General features: G+C 30.2%; 3 long non-coding RNA genes across 3 annotated transcripts; 2 read left to right on the top strand and 1 right to left on the bottom strand.

Annotated features, from left to right (window-relative positions):
* Nucleotides 1-3,200: 3,200 nt before the first annotated feature.
* Nucleotides 3,201-12,223, bottom strand: LOC104648199 (uncharacterized). Its single transcript, XR_742271.4, has 2 exons — nucleotides 11,082-12,223; nucleotides 3,201-4,473 (listed from the first exon to the last, which is right to left on the bottom strand). It is a non-coding gene; the product is annotated as an uncharacterized lncRNA (long non-coding RNA).
* On the top strand, nucleotides 6,818-11,830 carry LOC109120652 (uncharacterized). The gene is made up of 2 exons (XR_002028107.2): nucleotides 6,818-6,937; nucleotides 10,080-11,830. It is a non-coding gene; the product is annotated as an uncharacterized lncRNA (long non-coding RNA).
* A 1,520-nt stretch (nucleotides 12,224-13,743) lies between the features above and the next one.
* On the top strand, nucleotides 13,744-14,880 carry LOC104648198 (uncharacterized). Its single transcript, XR_011210595.1, has 2 exons — nucleotides 13,744-13,817; nucleotides 14,160-14,880. It is a non-coding gene; the product is annotated as an uncharacterized lncRNA (long non-coding RNA).
* Nucleotides 14,881-19,027: the final 4,147 nt, after the last annotated feature.

Here is a 19,027-nt window from a genome sequence, read left to right as displayed (position 1 = left end):
TCAAAAGCACAAAGCAAGGTTGGTTGCTAGAGGCTTCACGCAAAAACAAGGTATTGATTTTTATGAAACTTTCTCTCCAGTTGCTCGTCTTGAGACAATTAGAACTGTAATTGTTGTTGCTGCACAAAAGAAATGGAAGATATTTCAACTTGATGTTAAATCAGCATTTCTGAATGAAAACTTGATGAAGAGATTTATGTTGAGCAACCTCAAGGATTTTTTGTTCAAGGGGAAGAAGAAAAGGTGTACAGGCTAAAAAAAAAGCTCTTTACGAGTTGAAGCAAGCTCCAAGATCCTGGTACAATGAAATTGATACATACTTTCTAAAAAATAATTTTCAGAGAAATAAAAGTGAAGTCACTTTGTATGTAAAGAAAGAACATGGCAGATTATCATTTTTTGTCTCTATGTGGATGATTTGCTCCTTACAGGAAATGATGTAAAGATGATGCAAATTTTCAAACAAGATATGATGCAAGCTTATGAAATGAGTGATCTTAAGTTGCTAAATTATTTCTTGGGTATCAAAGTTTCTTAAGTGAAAGAAGAAATTTTCATTTCTCAAAAGAAGTATACTAAAAGTATTCTTCAAAAATTCAAAATGATGGATTGCAGGTCTGTGGCCATACCATTAGCAACAAATGATAAGTTTACAAAAGACGATGGAGAAGAGAAAGTTAATAGCTCACTTTATAGGAGTTTGATTGAAAGTTTTCTATATCTTACTTCAACAAGGCCAGATATTATGATTCTTATTATTTTATTATCCAGATTAATGCAAGAACCAATCCAAATGCATTTTGGAGCTGCAAAGCGTGTTCTACGCTACTTGCAAGGAACAATGGATTATGAGATTATGTACAAATTTGGTGGATATTTGAACTTAATTGGTTATTCTGATAGTGATTGGGTTGGAAGTATATATGACATGAAGAGTACTTTTGGTTATGCTTTCTTATTTGGATCAAGTATTTGTTCTTTGTTATCAAAAAAGCAAAGTGTTGTTGCTCAATCCACTGCAAAAGCAGAATATGTTTCAGCATCCAAAGCTACTTCTCAAGTTATTTGGCTTAGGAGAATATTTTAAGACATTGGTGAAAAACAAAAAAAAAAGAATTATTTTGTATTGTGATAACAAATCAGCAATTGCAACTGCCAAGAATCCAGTCAGCCATGAAAGATCAAAGCATATTGCCATCAAGTATCATTTTATCCGAGAAGCACAAGAGATAGGCTAAATTCAGTTGCATTATTGTCAGACAGGAGAACAACTTGCTGACATCTTTACCAAAGCACTTCTTAGAGAAAATTTTTTCTATCTTCGAGAACGCATTGGAGTTATCAAGCAAATGCATTAAGAGGGAGTGTTGGAATTAATGCATCAATGTTTAGTCTTCCGAAATTGCCTCTTAGTTTTTCAAGAAGTCTCTTTAAAATTTCATAGTACATGTATCTAGTAAATTGTGATACATGTATTTAGTTATTTGTGCAAGACTTTTTTATTTATATTTTGAGTAGTATAAAAAGTGATATAGTTGATGATTGTTATCATCTCAAGTGGTCTTAAGTAGCATATAATAAACTTGAGCATTCTCTAAAGATATTAATTTCCTTCCATATTTCCTACATTTCCCTGCTCGTTAGGAGAAAATCTGAACCTATTCCTATTTATACATTTTTTTGTTGTTGTTAGAAGTTAGATATAAACAAGTTCATAAAAATGGTGTTTCTTTTCAAGATTGAATTGTTTACTACACGCTTTATTATGCTAACCGGGATGTATTAATAAGTGATAAGTCATATTTTGTTTACCTTTAAGTTATGGTCTTAGCAATGTATTTGTTGCCAGTTCCATTTCATGTATAGCATTGATTCATAAAAGTTTTGCTAAGTTAAAAACAAGATAACTAACTATAAGAATAATGTGGGTAAGGAAACATTATTACTTGAACTTAAATATGACCATCTGCACCAAAAAATGAATTTGAATTGTATGCAAAATACCTTGGGTCAATAATGTTATTTTCATAATTTGAAATTACTATTTTTTTTATACTAATGACGAGTCTACTCCAAGCTTTTTAATCTCCAACTTTCTAAAAATTAGGTTATGAATCTATATTGTTGAGTATAAAAAAAAAAGATTTTATTTTATCATCTTTTGTTTCAAACTTTCAAGTTTTCTTGGTAATAGCTTTGTTTCGATGGATTTGACAAAATAAGCAATGATTTATTTCAAATTTAATAAAAGTAATCGAGATGAGATACTTAAAACGTTATAACAAATTAACTAAAGTTACCATGTACTAAGACTTGTTAACTTGGTAAGAATATAGTTAAAAGAAAAGGTAACTTTACTTGGCAGTATTAGTATAAAATAATGAATTTAAATTTATAGAATGTAAGTTTACCTGCTATATAGTATATTAATCTAATAACGTAAAAGTTATTTATATTAAGACTAATATACTTTTAGTGCAACGTAACCAAAATAAATAAATAAATTAAATTGGTGAGGAAAAAAGTGAAATCCTATATAGGGAAATGTAGAAAATAATCACATACTTTTGAAAGTGATTCTTTCGTGGGAATCGTCTCGTTTTCTTCGTTGGGAATTAAAGAAAATTCAAGTATTCCAATTAACTTTTGTTTTCTCATTTGCCATAAAAGTAGTGAGCTTTGTTATAATGACAAATTAAAAAGCTATTTGTCCATATAAGCTATTTTGGACATAAAACTTTTATACTTTTCTTTTGAACTATTTTTATCTAAACTCTCAATTTTAATAGTAGCATTTTTCTTACATTTAGCCTAATTAATTAATCAAGTTCGGTCGGTTAATCATTTTTAATGGATCTTAAAGGATGTCTAATCCCTTCCTTTTATACTAGTTGAACCCTTACCTAGAATCTCATGTTTAGTAGACCTTAAAATGAAGTTTAACTTTAGACATGACTTTAATCAATTTAGGTGTCCTAATTCACTGTAATAATTAGGTGACGATTTTTTGACTTAGTTATTACCTTTGAAATCACCAAAAATGTTGTACACTAATTTGACACGGTTAAAATGAGGTATAACAGTACCCACGCTGAATGTCCCTATTAACCAATTTACTAGCAGCCTTGTTCAAGTAATTTGTAACCATGTCGCTTTGCCATCTTTAAGTCTATTATCGAAGTTAAGAGCACCAGAAAATATTTCAACAAGGAGGATAAAACCAAATGATCAAGGTTGACATTGTTCACAAACATGTTGTTCTGCCAAGGAAGCTTTTACTCTGATAGTCAGATAAGTTTCTAGCCATGACTGAACCTCTTCTTTGAGAAGCTTTCCAAATTGTACACCCATCAACTGACTAATAACGTATAGACAAATAAATTATGGCTATATGTTGCTGGAAAATGTTGTTATGTGTAAGGAGAGACTTCTTGTACCACTGTAAACACGACTATGTGTTGGAATGGTCGCAACTGAACATATAGAATCAATATGCACAACAGGAGAATACACAAACCACTTTTATCCCGTATCCCACACTCGATTGATGTTATCAGAAGATCTATTCAAACAAAACATGCTAATCATATCCATCGAAATTTCTCGATCATTACTTCTGTGAATCAGTTAACTTCAGGGTCTTCAAACTTATCCCTGGATCCCATATGGGAACAACTAGTCCATTTCCAACTAATTCAAGAGAGAACTTGCTCTTGATTCCCTTTGAAAACACGCACTGCCTGGACATGATTTCTTTAAGATACTTCATCAAACAAGTGGGAAGCAACTCTTAGTTTCATTTCCTTTAATTTATCTTTCATTTCTACATATCCACCCACAAACTCATCTACTAACCCAAGAAACCTCATCAATATGTTGCAAATTTAAATCATGATAGAGAAAGTAGATAGATGTTACCTGCTATTTCAACTTCACAATTGTCATAATAAACTTGATCACTTCCATTTTTTAATTTTTTAGAGGTGCAATTGAAATTAATTCTACGGCTCGCTTCTCTGCCTTAATTTTGGTAGAGTCGTTGAGCACAATTCTAGTCTCCATCACCTTATCAAGACAAAAGTAGCAATGACAATCAATGTGCGTATGCAATCATAAAGGCAGGAGTTACAATCATAGTCAATGTTGCATATGCAATCCTAACACTTTTGCAATTGCTTAACATTCTATTCCAGTGACTCCTTTTGTAGCCGAACTGTTATATGACACTGTCGACCTCTACTCAAACATCTTCATAGAATTACTACCCGCAGTTGGATAGGTTCGTTGCTTTGATACGAATTGTTATGATCTCGATTGAGATATGAAAATTCAAATGGAAAAAAATCAAACACAATAGTGTTTGAGATTTTCGAATTTATCACTGGAAAATCAGAGACAAGGATATTTAATACATGAAAATTAAAACTACATTTAACGGAAACTAACTGAAGAACTCGCCGTAGCCATAAGGACCTGCAGATTTAGATGAGAAAAGAATTTAGAAGGAGATTGAAAAGAAAAGAAGAGAGTCTCATAGAATAGGAGAAGAGCACGAGAATAATATCAATTTGATCAATGCCCCTCTTGCTCTTTCCAGGACATAGTTATAGGATGCTCACGTGCCATCACAGCCTTTCAGCTTCATTATCTCCAAATAAATCTCGTACGTTCATGTGTTATAGTTCTATTCTTTATTTTTCACTTAGATCATTTAGTCAGGTCGAGACAAAGTGGATCTCAAGTAAATTCTATATTTTAAATAAAGTAATGTGGCATCACGATCCGTGGTTCCAAACCACGAGTTGTAGCTTGGGTCGTAATCAGGTTTGTTCCAGATCTTAAAACTATTTTTTGACCTAACCCGAATCTCCATTTTTCTTCCCTCTTTGCCCAATAAAGCTAACAAACACACGATACACTCCCTCCACTTTTAAATACAAAGACCATCAACCTTTCTCAAACTCCATAGAAAAAAGAAATGAAACTTCATCAATTCAATTACTTCAATACAATTCTATCACGTCACCTGATTTCCTTTCTCCAAGTTGCGTCAGTTATTTCCCCAAAAGTTCATCGATTATTTTTGTCATGTCAAGCACTCGCGTCTTTCCAACGGTTGTTCACTTCACACTTGAACATATATTAGTTAAGGTATGAATTTATTTTTATCATCAGTTAGAGATTTAGTCAGTGCTACATAGTGCAAATAGATCAACAAAAATTATATTCTTCTCTCCAAATTCTTCAAGAAAATATTTGCCCATAAATATTTGACCCTTCGATATATGAAGTTCAAAATAAATGAATATGCTTCTTGGAATCTTTTGCAAGTGGCAGGGAAAACACACCTTTTGTAAGATTTGATAGACATAAATGTTCTTTAAGTGTCTCAAAAGCGTTCCACTGGCTTAAAGAAAAAGCATTATAAGTTGATCGTAAAATTCATGTTGTATACTTGGGGCTACCAGATGAAAAAATGACGAGTTATGCTCAGAGTCACTCAAGTAACAACACTTCTTTAAAAAGGATACGTACGGATCAAATTGAAATAGATGTGAAAGACCTCGAGTTTGAGGTGCTATAGCAATCAAGAAATAGAATTCCTTACCATGAATACAACACTCCACTTCCTTAGTGATAAGAATAAACTAACAAAAGTTGCCTAGTTGATAATATAAAAGGTGTAGTGCAAGTTTCTCCATCAACTAGAAAAACTATATAAGTAACATTTGAGGTGACTTGGATTTCATATACTCGACTCCAAGAGAGAATAGGGAAGAATGATGTCACATATTCCGTGAAGATGCATGGTTGATGATACAAATATTGAAATGTTTTATTTTTATAAAATGCAACCCAACAACTTCTTTCTCCAGGCCAATCAGCATACCTCATGGGTCAAAAGTGAAATGCAAACCATACACCTTTATTCTTACTATTGCAACTCCATCTCTAGTTTAGCAAAGTCATTAGTATTTAAAAAAGGATATGTAGGCCAACCACATCAACTATAGATGTACCCCTCGAATATCCAGACATCCAAATTGTACCCACGCTGAAAGTCTCTAATTTAAAACTTGAGTTTTGATTGATCAATTCACTAGTAGCCCCGTTCAAGTAATTTATAACCATGTAGCTTTCCCATGTTTAAGTCTATTACCGAAGTTAAGATCCCCATAGTATATTTCAACAAGGAGGATAAAATCAAATGATCAAGGTTGACATTGTTTAAAAACATGTTGTTCTGCGAGGTGCAACACCTCAAATGTGAATTAGGTGTAGCTAAAGCCTAATATGAGCGTCATGAGCTTATAAGGTCCTAAAATGACTAAAAATAGTGTTAAGAGTCACTATATAAAGTTTGGAAGTGATTGTAGGTCAAACGCCCAAGAACGTCCAAGACGTCCGAAAACTAGTTGAAGTTGAACTAGTGTGTTGTAGTGTTTCGTAGTGGAGTTATCGAGGATGGTTTGACGGTAAAAATTGAGTATAGATGGTTCATATGCGTAGAATGACATGTAAAGGATTGAAACATCCAAGACAACGCCCCAGGGACCAGCCTAAGGGTCCCCGAGGAGGACCCAATATAGGGCAGTGAAGTTGCCGGGCAACCTAGATATGAAACATCCAAGAACAATGCCTCCACGACGCGCAGTAAGTGCCCAGATTTGATCGCGTCGTTTTTAAGTCAAATTAGAATTGGTTAAACGGTCCAATAGTTGCAGGGGTATTTTGGGTGCTTTAGGGATTAATTATTGGAGGTTATTTTAGGTATTTTGAAGAGTAGTACAATAGCCAATAAGACCCTAGACTCCAAATCATAACTTTTCTCTCCCAAAATATTCCGAAAACCATCATTGAAGAAGAAGAGAAATTGAAGGCTGCTTTAGGACGAATTCACCAAGGTTTCAAGATGGATTTAAGGCTCTAATCTAAGGTATGTGAAGCTTATTCATTCATGGATTCTTCCATCCATGAAGCCCCCCTAGTTTCCCTTCAATTGTGAATCCAAAGAACCCCATTCTAGAGATGGTTGTGATTGCATTGTGGGTAAGGCTTGATTGTGATCCCAATCTAATGGGTAACATTAAATGATGTTTATATTATGATTATATGTTATTTCTATGGTATTTTCATGGTGAATTATGGTAATTGAATTTGAAGGTGATCATGGTGATCTTAGGCCATTAGAGGCTAGATGAAGGTTTTATGTTGATCATGATTAAATTACCTAGATATGAATTGAACTAAACTTAATTGATCTAGGTTGGTCTTGACTTGTAAAGCTTGAACTGAACCTATGTGATCATGTATACCTAGAATTACCTTCTAATGATCTAATTAAATGAAGAAAGCATGAAATTAAACATAGTCATAATGAATTAAAGGTAGTAATTGTTTATGGGTTGTTATGCCATTGATGTTAGGGCTTTGGTGGTAAAGTCATGATGAGGATGATTGTGATGATGTTCCCTTTCTCTTCTACACATAGACACGAACATGATTAGGAGAAGCAATTTCTTAAGTAGATGGACTCTAGGTTGACCTAAGAACCTAAAATGAATTAATACATGATGAATTAGATTAGCTTGAAGATGGATTGTATGATCGCTTCATGTATAATAGACTTGGTGAGATAAGACCAAGGCATGATAGCTTGAGATGGAAGGTCTTAAGGGTAGCTTGGGATAGTAAATCTCAAGGAGGCTTGAGTTGAAATACTCATGGTAGCTTGAGATGATAAACTTCATGGTACCTTGAGAATGGTGGTTCTCATGTTAGCTTGGGATGGAGGAAGCAAGCTCTCCCATGATTATCTTGGCCTAGTGTTGTAAGGATACTTGATCATGTTAGCTTGACTTGGTTAGGCTAAAACCTTTTCATGGTAGCTTTAGGGGAAAGGCCTATACTCTCTTGCTGTTAGCTTGACTTGCATGCAAGGTGCATTTCATGGTAGCTTGATTTGCATGCAAGGTGCATTTCATGTAATAGCTTCAGATTAGCTTCCCATGATCGCTTAGGGTTGAGGATTCATGCTTCCCTGTTATTAGCTTGCATCTACATGATTGGTTGCAAGGTGGTTAGGAGGGTTGTATTCTTTCTTCAGTTAGCTTGGTTAGTACGTTGAGATGCTTTCCATGATAGTAGGTCTATTATGATAGTATGTTGAGCTTAATAGACAAGGTTGCAAGACAAGTTAGCTTGGATTAAATTGGTCTAGAGGAGCACTTAGTATGAATGGTAGTATGGGATGTCATCTATACATTGCACAAGTATGACTTGACCCCTACATGATATATGTTTAGCTTGAATAGTGACTAGGGTTGCATTTCATGACATGATTAACTTAAGATGATAGTTCCCAGTCAATATGAAATAGGTCTATTAGATGACTCCTAAGTTGACATGAACCAATATAGGGTAATTTCAAGATATGCTTAGTGTATGAGGTATTAAAGGATGCTTCACATGCATTGCACAAGTATGTTTTGAAGTAGCCTAGGGGCATAGTACTCATATCTTATGATATGATGAAAAATTTTATTATGTATAAGGTACAACTAGTACTAGTTGTATGAGGCATTATTTTATTATTTTTTATTTAAACTGATGGGACCTACACTTTGTTTTTCTTCTTTGGGCTATTTCTCTTTCTTGTTTTGCTCTTTCCTCTGTTTTTCTCCTTCTCTGTTTTTTCTTTCTTTCAATAATTTTTAAACCAATTATTTATGGAACCCTTTAATTAACCTTTCATTTTGTACATATGAAAATAGTTTTTTGCTTATTTGTTTTAATCATTTTTTTAGAAATAACTTATTTTATCATTAAATAAAAAAGCATAAGCATACAAAAGCTCAAGTCAATTCTTTAAATGGTCACTTATGTCATAAAATTGACCACTAAAACTATTTATATTTCTTTTCTCTCATTTTTTATTAATTGTTCTTTAAAAATTTTCAATTTCATATTTCGTATCATTTAAACTTTTACTTTTAGAATTTATATAAAAATTATTTTTTAATTTTATTTAAAAATTGATGTTTGATCATGAAAATTTGAAAGACAATTTTTCAAAATTGAAGGTATATTTTGAATTTGAAAAAGTATGTAAGTATAATTTTTTTAAAGCTCATTTTTCACTTTTGATATTATTTAAAACATGAATGTTATTTCTATTTTTTTAATGAAAATAAAAAATAATTTTATTTTCAACTCTTGCTCCATATATTTCATACACTGTAAAAAAATATATTTAAATTCTATGTTCAAATGCCAAATAGTTTTTAATATTTAATTTAATAACAAGTGTTTCACTATTCTTAACCAAAAAAATTCTATAAATTTAATTATATTGCATTAGAGATTCATTTTACTAAATTAGTCGTATTTACCATTTAAAATATGTTAATTTTTAATATCTTCTGTAGTTATGATAAGAATATTATTTCGTAAAAAATATTTTTGTTAAAAAAATAAAGCATAAATAAATAAATAAAATATATTTTCATCTATACTGAATAAATTTGGGATAGTAATTGCATATAGATTTAAGATAAACATAAAATTAGAAGAAAAAGGAAAAGATTAGAGAAGTGCAGGAAAGAGAAATTAATGGCCAAGAAGAAAAAACAAAAATGGGTCCACAAATTAGAACATATCTATAATAAAATAATGTCTCATACAACTAGTACTAGTTATACCTCATACATAATAAAATTTTTCTGTTATGATGAACCTTATGTCTTAATTACGAAAATGAACTATGATCATGTATGACCAAAGAGAGGTACTTAGCTTTGGTAGTAGTTGAGACCTACCTTAGTCTTGTACAAGGATACTTGAAGGTGGCTTGTGAGATAGTTCATAATAGTAAGAAAGACAATGAGTCAAGAATGAACTCTTATATGCTTTATGACGCTTTATTATGCTTATGTTATTGATGTTGTGCTTATGTCTTTTATCTCTTATGATTATGTCTATTGTTGACTAAACCTTTGAGATATCTTATATTTGGTATGATGTTTCCATACTTGGAACTTATCGTACCAACACATATTGCCTACACATTGTCCATGTAGGGTCTTGAGAAGATTGAGGTTGCTTGAAAGGTAGAGTTTCCAAGAAGAGAAGATTGGTGAGTCCTCATATCATCCGAGGACACCACCACTATGATGCCTTTTATATTCTTTCATGTTTAGACTTTTTATGGGTTGTGACCCAAGACTATTGTACTCATGATGTCATAGATGGTTTTTGAGATATATGTTAGAAGTTTCATGAAATGATTCCGCATTATGTTTTTGAAAGAAAAGTTTTAATTCCGTGTACTTTTCATATATACACAATGAATAATGTTCAAGGGCGTGTACACGACCCCCGAGAGATCAAGTACGTCATGTTATGAACTAAGAATACCCTAACTTCTAGGGTATACATGCGGATCGTGACACAAGGAGGCCTTTACTCTAACAGTCAACAAGTTTCTAGCCATGACCGAACCTTTCTTTAAGAAGCTTTCCAAATTGTACACCCATAGTATAGACAAATACATTGTGGCTATCCTTTTAGAGTCATCATGCAAAGTTAATGGCAAAATATAGCTCCAAAATTACATAATCTTCTTGCTGCACGATATTCTTAAGTGTAATGAGAAACTTTTTATACCACTCTACATATCGAATCAATATGCACAACAGGAGAATACACAAACCACTTCCATCCAGTATCCCACACTCGATTGATGTTATCAGAAGATCTATGCAAACAAAACATGTTAATCATATCCATTGAAATTTCTCGAACATCACTTGTGTGATCAATTAACTTCAGGGTCTTCAAACTTATCCCTAGATTCCATATAGGAACAACTAGTCCATTTCCAACTAATTCCTATGAAAACATTACACTGCGTGAACATGATTCCTTTCGGACATTTTATCAAACAAGTGGGAAGCAACTCTTAGTTTCATTTCCTTTAATTCATCTTTCATTACTACATATACACAGACTCGTTTACTAATCTAAGAAACCTCACCAATATGTTGCAAATTTAACTCATGATCGAGAAGACGGATGTGTACCTGCTATTTCAACATTCACAGTTGTCATGATAAACTTGATCTCTGCCATTTTTTTAAATTTGTAGAGGTGCAATTGAAACAACTTCCATAGTTCGCTTCTCTGCCTTGATTTTGATAGAGTCGTTGAGTGCATTGCTCTTCTCCATCACCTCATCAAGACAAAAGTAACAATGAACAGTCAATATTGCATATGCAATCATAGAGGCAGGAGTCACAATCATAGTTAATGTTGCATAGGCAATCCTCGCACTTCTGCAATTGCTTAACATTCTATTCCAGTCACTCCTTTCATAGCCAAAGTGTTATATGACACCGCCGACCTCTTTTTTGATTCCTTGAACATCTTCATCCAATTACTACCCACAGTCAAGATAGGTTCGTTGCTTTGATACCAATTGTTATGATCTCGATTGAGATATGAAAATTCAAATGGAAAAAAAAATCGAGCACGATAGTCTTTGAGATTTTATGATTTATAATATGAAAATTATAGACAAGTACATTAATACATGAAAACTAAAACTACATTTAACGGAAACTAACTGAAGAACTCGCCATAGCCATAAGGACCTGCAGATTTATATGAGAAAAGAATTTAGAAGGAGATTCAAAAGAAGAGAAGAGAAGAGAGTCTGTTAGAAGAGAAGGAGAAGAGCACGAGAATAATATCAATGGAAAAGCTGCTGATATGCTATGTAAATTTTTATTTATTTTTTTCAAAAAATATAATGCTGGTTAAATATATTTTTTGATTTTTTTTAATTTTAATGACTAATTTATAATTATTATTTTGATAATTAAATTTATTTATATTTCACTAATATTCTTGTAAAATTTATTGTAGATGACCAAATTTTTTCTTCGAATACAAAATTAAATTACAATACACACAAAAAAATAGTTTAATTTCTTTTTCTTTAAACTAAGGAATGAAAGAAAAAAAACAAAATAAAAATAAGAAACTCAAATAGTTATTATAAAAGAAGTCAAAAAATAATTCATGTATAAAAAAAATTAAAATGTACCTTGAACTTTGATAGAAGAATCATATATACCCCTAAATAAATTTTTTTTAAAAAAATTAGAAGTAATAAATATAAATTTTAAACTAATTTATTGACTTCCGTTAAATGAAGAGTATATGTGAGCCATTTTGTAATGACGCTGTAATGGCGCGGGTACATGTGAGCCGTTTGTATAACGGTAAGGGCATATATGAGCCACTTTTATAACGAGGGTATATCAGCTCCAAATGACAAAGTTGAGGGGTATATCAGACCGTTTTCCCTAATACCAATTTGATCAATGCCCCTCTTGCTTTTTCCGAAACTTAGTTATAGGATGCTCACGTGCAATCACAGTCTTTCAGATTCATTATCTCCAATTAAATCTCGTACGTCCAGGTGTTATATTTCTATTCATCATTTCTTTATTCTTCACTTAGATAATTATTCAGGTCATAACAAAGTGGATCTAAGTAAGTTCTATATTTTAAATAAGTAATGTGCCATCGCGATCTAGGTTTCAAACCACGAGTTATAGCTTGAGTCGTGATCAAGTTTGTTCCAAATCTTAAAATTATTTTTTGACCTAATTCGAATCTCCATTTTTCTTCCCTCTTTGCACAGTAAACCTAAAAAACACACGATACACTCCCTTCAATTTTAAATACAAAGATCATCAACCTTTCTCAAAATCCATAGAAAAAAGAAATGAAACTTCATCAATTCAATTATTTTAATACAATTTTATCACCTCACCCAATTTCATAAGTCAAGTTGCATCACTTATCTCCCCAAAAGTTCCATTTTTTTGTCATGGTTGTTCACACTTGAACATAAATTAGTTAAGGTATGAATTTATTTTTATCATCAATCAGAGTTTTAGTTCAGCATTGTTTAACCTAGCTAGCGCTAGTTTCTATTTGATTTAAGAGTATAACTCTATGAGATGACAACTACTGATTACAATTTGAGCAATTTATTGTTGAGAAGTGTTGTAGGGTTATATTTCTTAATTGTGTTAATCTGGAAATAATTCAAAATTAAGTTTTTTTACCTTATCTAAATTTTACTACAGTATGGTAAATAAATAAAATTAATAAAATAATAAAAATATTACAGAAAGAGTGAAATTCTTATAATTTAGATGGACATAACATTTATATTAACATCAATTGTCATTTCAAAATTATTTTGTGCTTCTTATATGTAGTTCTAATGATTGATATCAATATTAATCTCAATCCATTAAGTTATATGTTTAATTTTTTTATAATTTTTTTTTTCTTTTACTCGTTGTTACTTTAAATTTCTTCAACCTAACACTGTTTTAATCATACACATTAAAATCACCAAACTTAAGTGTAATGGATTAAATCAAATGCTCAAAGAGACGATAAAAGAAACTAAATATGAACAAATAATGGATGGATATATGCAGATTTTTACCTCACGTCACTTAGATAATCTTGACAGTTATGACTTTAACTATCTCTTTAGAAGTCAATATCTTTAATATTTCTCTAGAATATTCTTAAAAGATATGATTAATTTCACATTTATTGCAATTCCCTTTAGTCAAAAAAATTGTTGACTGTTACTATTCGTTTGCTTGTTATAAAAGATCCAAGGGGTGAATTTTTTTCATTTTAAACATGAATAAAAATCTTTGATATATACATTAAAATGATAGCAAATTTTGTCATCAATGTTATGTTTTTGTTCTTCTTCTATGGTATGCATACTTTCTAGCTTAATTGATAAGTACATATATAATTAATCAATCTGTTGAAGCTCTAATTTAGACAAAATAATGATTTCAAGATTGCTTGCAAGTGTTCAAGTCATGTTAATCTTTTTTAAATATAGTTAGAGAGAATGAGTGAATATTATTTCTATTTTTTTTGTTGATGATGAATTCCCCAATTGAACTGATTTAGATTCATACAACATAGAACCCATTAAAGGAAAAAAAAAAAAGAAATCTTGTGACTCCTTTCTATTTTATATTTTATATAAGATAATATTAATGTTGATTCTTATACTTACAAAATTTATTATGAATGTGGCATTGCAGGATCCCATGGGGCCAAATTTATAATAAAGAATAGTTGTCCTTATACTATTTGGCCAGCTACACTTACAAGCAAAGGAGCACAATTGTCAACTGGATTTGAATTAGCATCACAAGCTTCATCATCACTTGATGTACAAAATTCATGGTCAGGACGAATATGGGCAAGATATCATTGCTCAAAAAATGGGAAAAATTTCACTTGTCTTAGTGGAGATTGTGATTCTGGAGAAGTAGCTTGCAATGGTAAGGGTCCAATTCCACCTGAAACCCTTTTAGAATTCACAATAGTAGGATATGAGGGAAAAGACTTTTATGATATAAGCTTAGTAGATGGTTTTAATCTACCAGTCTCTATTAAACCTCTAAATAGAGGTGATTGCAACACAACAAGTTGTCCTATAGATATCAATAAACAAGGATGCCCAAATGACTTAGCAGTAAGAAATCCAGTAGGTGGTAGTATCATTGGGTGCAAAAGTGCTTGTGTAGCATATCAACAACCACAATATTGTTGTACTGGTTCCTATGGTTCTCCACAAACTTGCAAACCAACTAGATACTCAAGACAATTCAAACATTTCTGTCCTCTAGCGTATACCTATGCTTATGATGATCAAAATAGCACATTTACATGTATTAAAGTTGACTACATGATTACTTTTTGTCCATGAGAAGTTCATTCTTTCTATGAATAAACAACAATATATTTTTGTGTGCCTCACTTTTGTATTTACAATAGAACAAAGTCTTAACTACATATTATACATAAGAGAAAACAAAAGAACAAAGTGAAAATGGAGGAATGTAATACAATTGCCTACCCTAATTGGGCTGAAAATAAAACTCAATGCACAAAGCTTTGAATTAATTGTCTATTAGATATAACAATAACGTGATTTAGAAGTGAACATGAGCAATGTCGTCTATAGTTATAAACTAGATATTGGAGTTCGTGCTAGTACCGACCTAATATATTTCTATTATATAGAAGAGTGAAGTGGATGGACGATCGAAGAATAAAAATGCATTCTAAAATCTATTAAGAAATATAATAAATAATTCTAGAAATCTCTTTCTTCATATAAAGTAAATAAATGGATCAAGGGAAAAAATGTAATTTTACACTAACAAAAATCTACCTAGAATTATAACAAAAAAATTAAATAGTTCTAAAAACATCTTAAGTTATTGTTATTACCATTAACTTATTTTGTTATTACTTCACTTTCTTTTCTTTTATAAGTTATTGTGATATCTATTTTACTATTACTTTAGTTTAATTCTTAATATTTTTTCTATTCATTATGCTTATAAAAAATGTCTATTTTTTACATAAAAAATTATCATGAATTAATTATTTTCATCTTTATTTTGGTTCTAATTAATATACTTGAAAATAAATAAGAGTGATAAAATTAATAATATATATTATATTGAAATTAAAGAAAAAAATGTTAAAAAGTAACTTTACAAATAAAAATGAACGGGATGATATATTTGCATTAAAGACAGCCAAGAATAATTCTAGCAAAAATCTATCAAAAATAAATAATTCTTGATTAATCTTTCTATATATGAAGTGAATGATGATCAAAGGTAAAAACAAATGTAACTTCATGCAAACAAAAATCTGCCAATAACAAAAAATAGTTCTAGAAACATCTTTAGTTATTATTATTAGTATTACCTCATTATAAGTATTTCTCTATTTTTTATGAATTATTGTGATACCCAGTAACCAACGTTTCTCTTCTCCTAATTTAACTCCTTCAACCTCTCCTTATTTCACTCCCATAATCTAATCAGTTACATCCTTCATCTCAATTTGAATTTCAAATTATTTCTTTTTCTCTAGTCAATTAATATCAAATCACCGAATATGTAGTTTTCATCTTTTTCCATTCTAGTTTTCTTTGATTTTTTTTTAATAAAAAAATTCATCAATTTCGCGTTGATCCTAAATGGGCTGAAAGTAGATCTAACATTTTCATCAACCATTAGCAATAGTGCATCGTTGTTGTTTTTTCACGTTCTAGAGTGCGAGTTTTTCATATCCATTAGCAATAGCGAATTAATATTGTTCTTCATCTTCTAAAGTGCAGGTTGATAAAAATCTCAAAAGGAGGGATCGAAAATTGTCTCCTACAATTTCTCGACCTTCTTTACATTAGATTAGTTTTCTATCTTCTCTTGTTGATTTTTAAACTTGTTTATGTTAGCCAATCAAAAATGATAGATTAATGATAAAATTCATGTTTCATATTGTAATGTATCTATTTTTAAGATTAATTAATTGATACAATACATTCTAATTTTGTTCATTATTTGAGTAGTTGTTGTAATTATATGAAGTTATCAAATATTATAATATGTTTAGTTGTGTATCTGTCACAAGATGTCATGTTATTAATTCAAAAATAATGTTCAATTGTGTATCAGGTAAAATTTATATTATTCAGTGTGTATACGATACATTATCATCATGTGAAATGGTGTATCAATCAGAATTTGTACTAGTCTATGTGTAAGATACATTATATCTAGTTTTAATAATTATCATATACGATAAATATTAGTATGATTTTATTTTGAATCGTAATGTATTTTTTGCATTTTAAAAGGAATTCGGATTCTTTATTCTATCCAATGATTCTTGATCAAATTACATTCGCACACAATATGCAACCCTATTATGAAAGTTCGGTACTGAAAAGGTCAAGATAGAATATGTTAGTGAAAATGAGGATCCACAAAAGTCTAAGAGTCAATTCACAACACCATCTCAAGAGGTTATGGTTAATGTTGAATATAGATTATCTACCACTTGTTAGACACCTTTTTAGAGTGTTATGGTTATTAACATACATTAAATCTAAATTTGGAGTGTTTGTTTTTATTGTTTTGGGATACTTTTTCCTACACAAGTTTTAGAGTGATTCTCTAAAAAAAACTTAATTATTTTGACTTTAACTTTTAATATATTTAGTTGTTATTTACAGTTTGAATTGTCTTATATATGTGTCTTATATAATCTGATACAAAAATGTCATAAAATTAAGTACCAAATTCATTCAAGCATACACACACAAAATTTCTTTTTTTTAGTAATTATAGTTAGTTGCTGATACATTTGACCCCTAAGAATGCAATGTAGTTGATAACTTGATTATTGATTCATTCATATACTTTATAACTTAGTTGTAGTTAGTTGTTGATTCATTCATATAAAGTGTAAATTATATAGAATGTAATCAGTAGAACATTGTATCATATTTTAAAACATTTAAACATGATATTTAACTTATATACCTTCAATGGATATCAAATATATTTTTTTATAACTATGTATCAAACAAACAGTTAAGATACTTAGTAGTCTAAATTATGTATCATATATGTGAATTTGATGGTTACAACTCAATTCAATTTTGTTTTGTAATTTTTGAATAATTCTTATGAACGTATCAAGTATAAAGTTCATATTGTTGAATGAATTGTTATATTTATAATTTTGTTTCATATACTATATAGTTTGATCATATACAATCTTTTAAGACGATACATTTTTATATAATTCACATTCAGATAGACAATAATGACCACATCATAATTCATAGATACAAAATTACAGTATACGCTCGTCGTTTACTACTAATGTATCATGATCTACATTAGTAGTAACTACTGAATGAACAATCTTAGGATTTTATGTATCAAAAAAATAAATTGAATGATGATACATTGCCATATGATAACACTAAAATTTTTCATAATGTATCACGCAATTGAATCAACAATAAATTAATGGAAGCTTGAACAATCGAAAGAACACAAAAATAGATCAAAATTCATTTACCTTGGGTAGAGTAGACCGAAAGATTAGGAGATGATACATCACATAAAACAAAGGCGTTATAGTAGTGATTTATCGGATCATTAATAACACTAACAAAGACTAATTTAAGAATCAAAAGAACATTTTTGATAATGAAGATTGTGTTGTGACGGATCAAATTTTTCCTTCTTTTTTGACCAATATTTCTCAATAGTAGATTTCAAACTCGAGTATGTATCCTCTTTTTGACTTGTTCATTCTCAAATTCTTCATGATGAACATATTGTTTCGTTGATTAGATCCATTTCCATGGAACTTTTCGTCACCAGAATCAAATATACAAGGTACCATACTTTAAAAAGGGAGCATAATTCATATGTATAAAAAAAATTAGATGGAAAAACTACTTTTTTAAAAAAAAAAAAACTTAAGAACTGGAAGAAAAAATTGATGAAGAGATGTTCTACCTCATCCGCAATGGTGGATTTGAGATTCATAAAAGAAATTATTTGTCCAATCTGTTTTGCCTGCTATATTGATTTCCATATTTCTCGACGATTTCTAATACTTGAAAAATTCTTTTAGTTTCCTTCTATTAATTTGTGCATATATATATATGGAGTTTTAAAGATTTGAATATTTTAATATAAAAATAGAATGATTTTAAAACTTTAATTTTTCATTTTAATTTCTAATTGGTTGCATATTTAAAAATTACATTAAAAAGAAGCTTAAAATATCAAAGTAACAATTCAAGATACTTTTAGAAAAACATAGTTAAAAACCATAATGAAATTTGGTTGATTCCCTTATTTTTATCGAAACAAAAGAAAATTGCATATATTGTTTGGAAATGACGTAAGAACTAAAAAGTACTATGAATCACAGTAAAATGACTACTGAAAATATGTGAGGATCATATAAGAAATTCTATTGACTTTCCTAAAATCACTTGTATCATATAAAATGAAACAGATGGAGTAACATATATTATTTGAAAATGACATAAAAGATACATAAATTAACAATTTAA

This window comes from Solanum lycopersicum, chromosome 7 (assembly GCF_036512215.1).
Source record: "Solanum lycopersicum chromosome 7, SLM_r2.1".
NCBI lineage: Eukaryota > Viridiplantae > Streptophyta > Magnoliopsida > Solanales > Solanaceae > Solanum > Solanum lycopersicum.
This window is presented reverse-complemented; position numbering and strand designations above follow the sequence as displayed.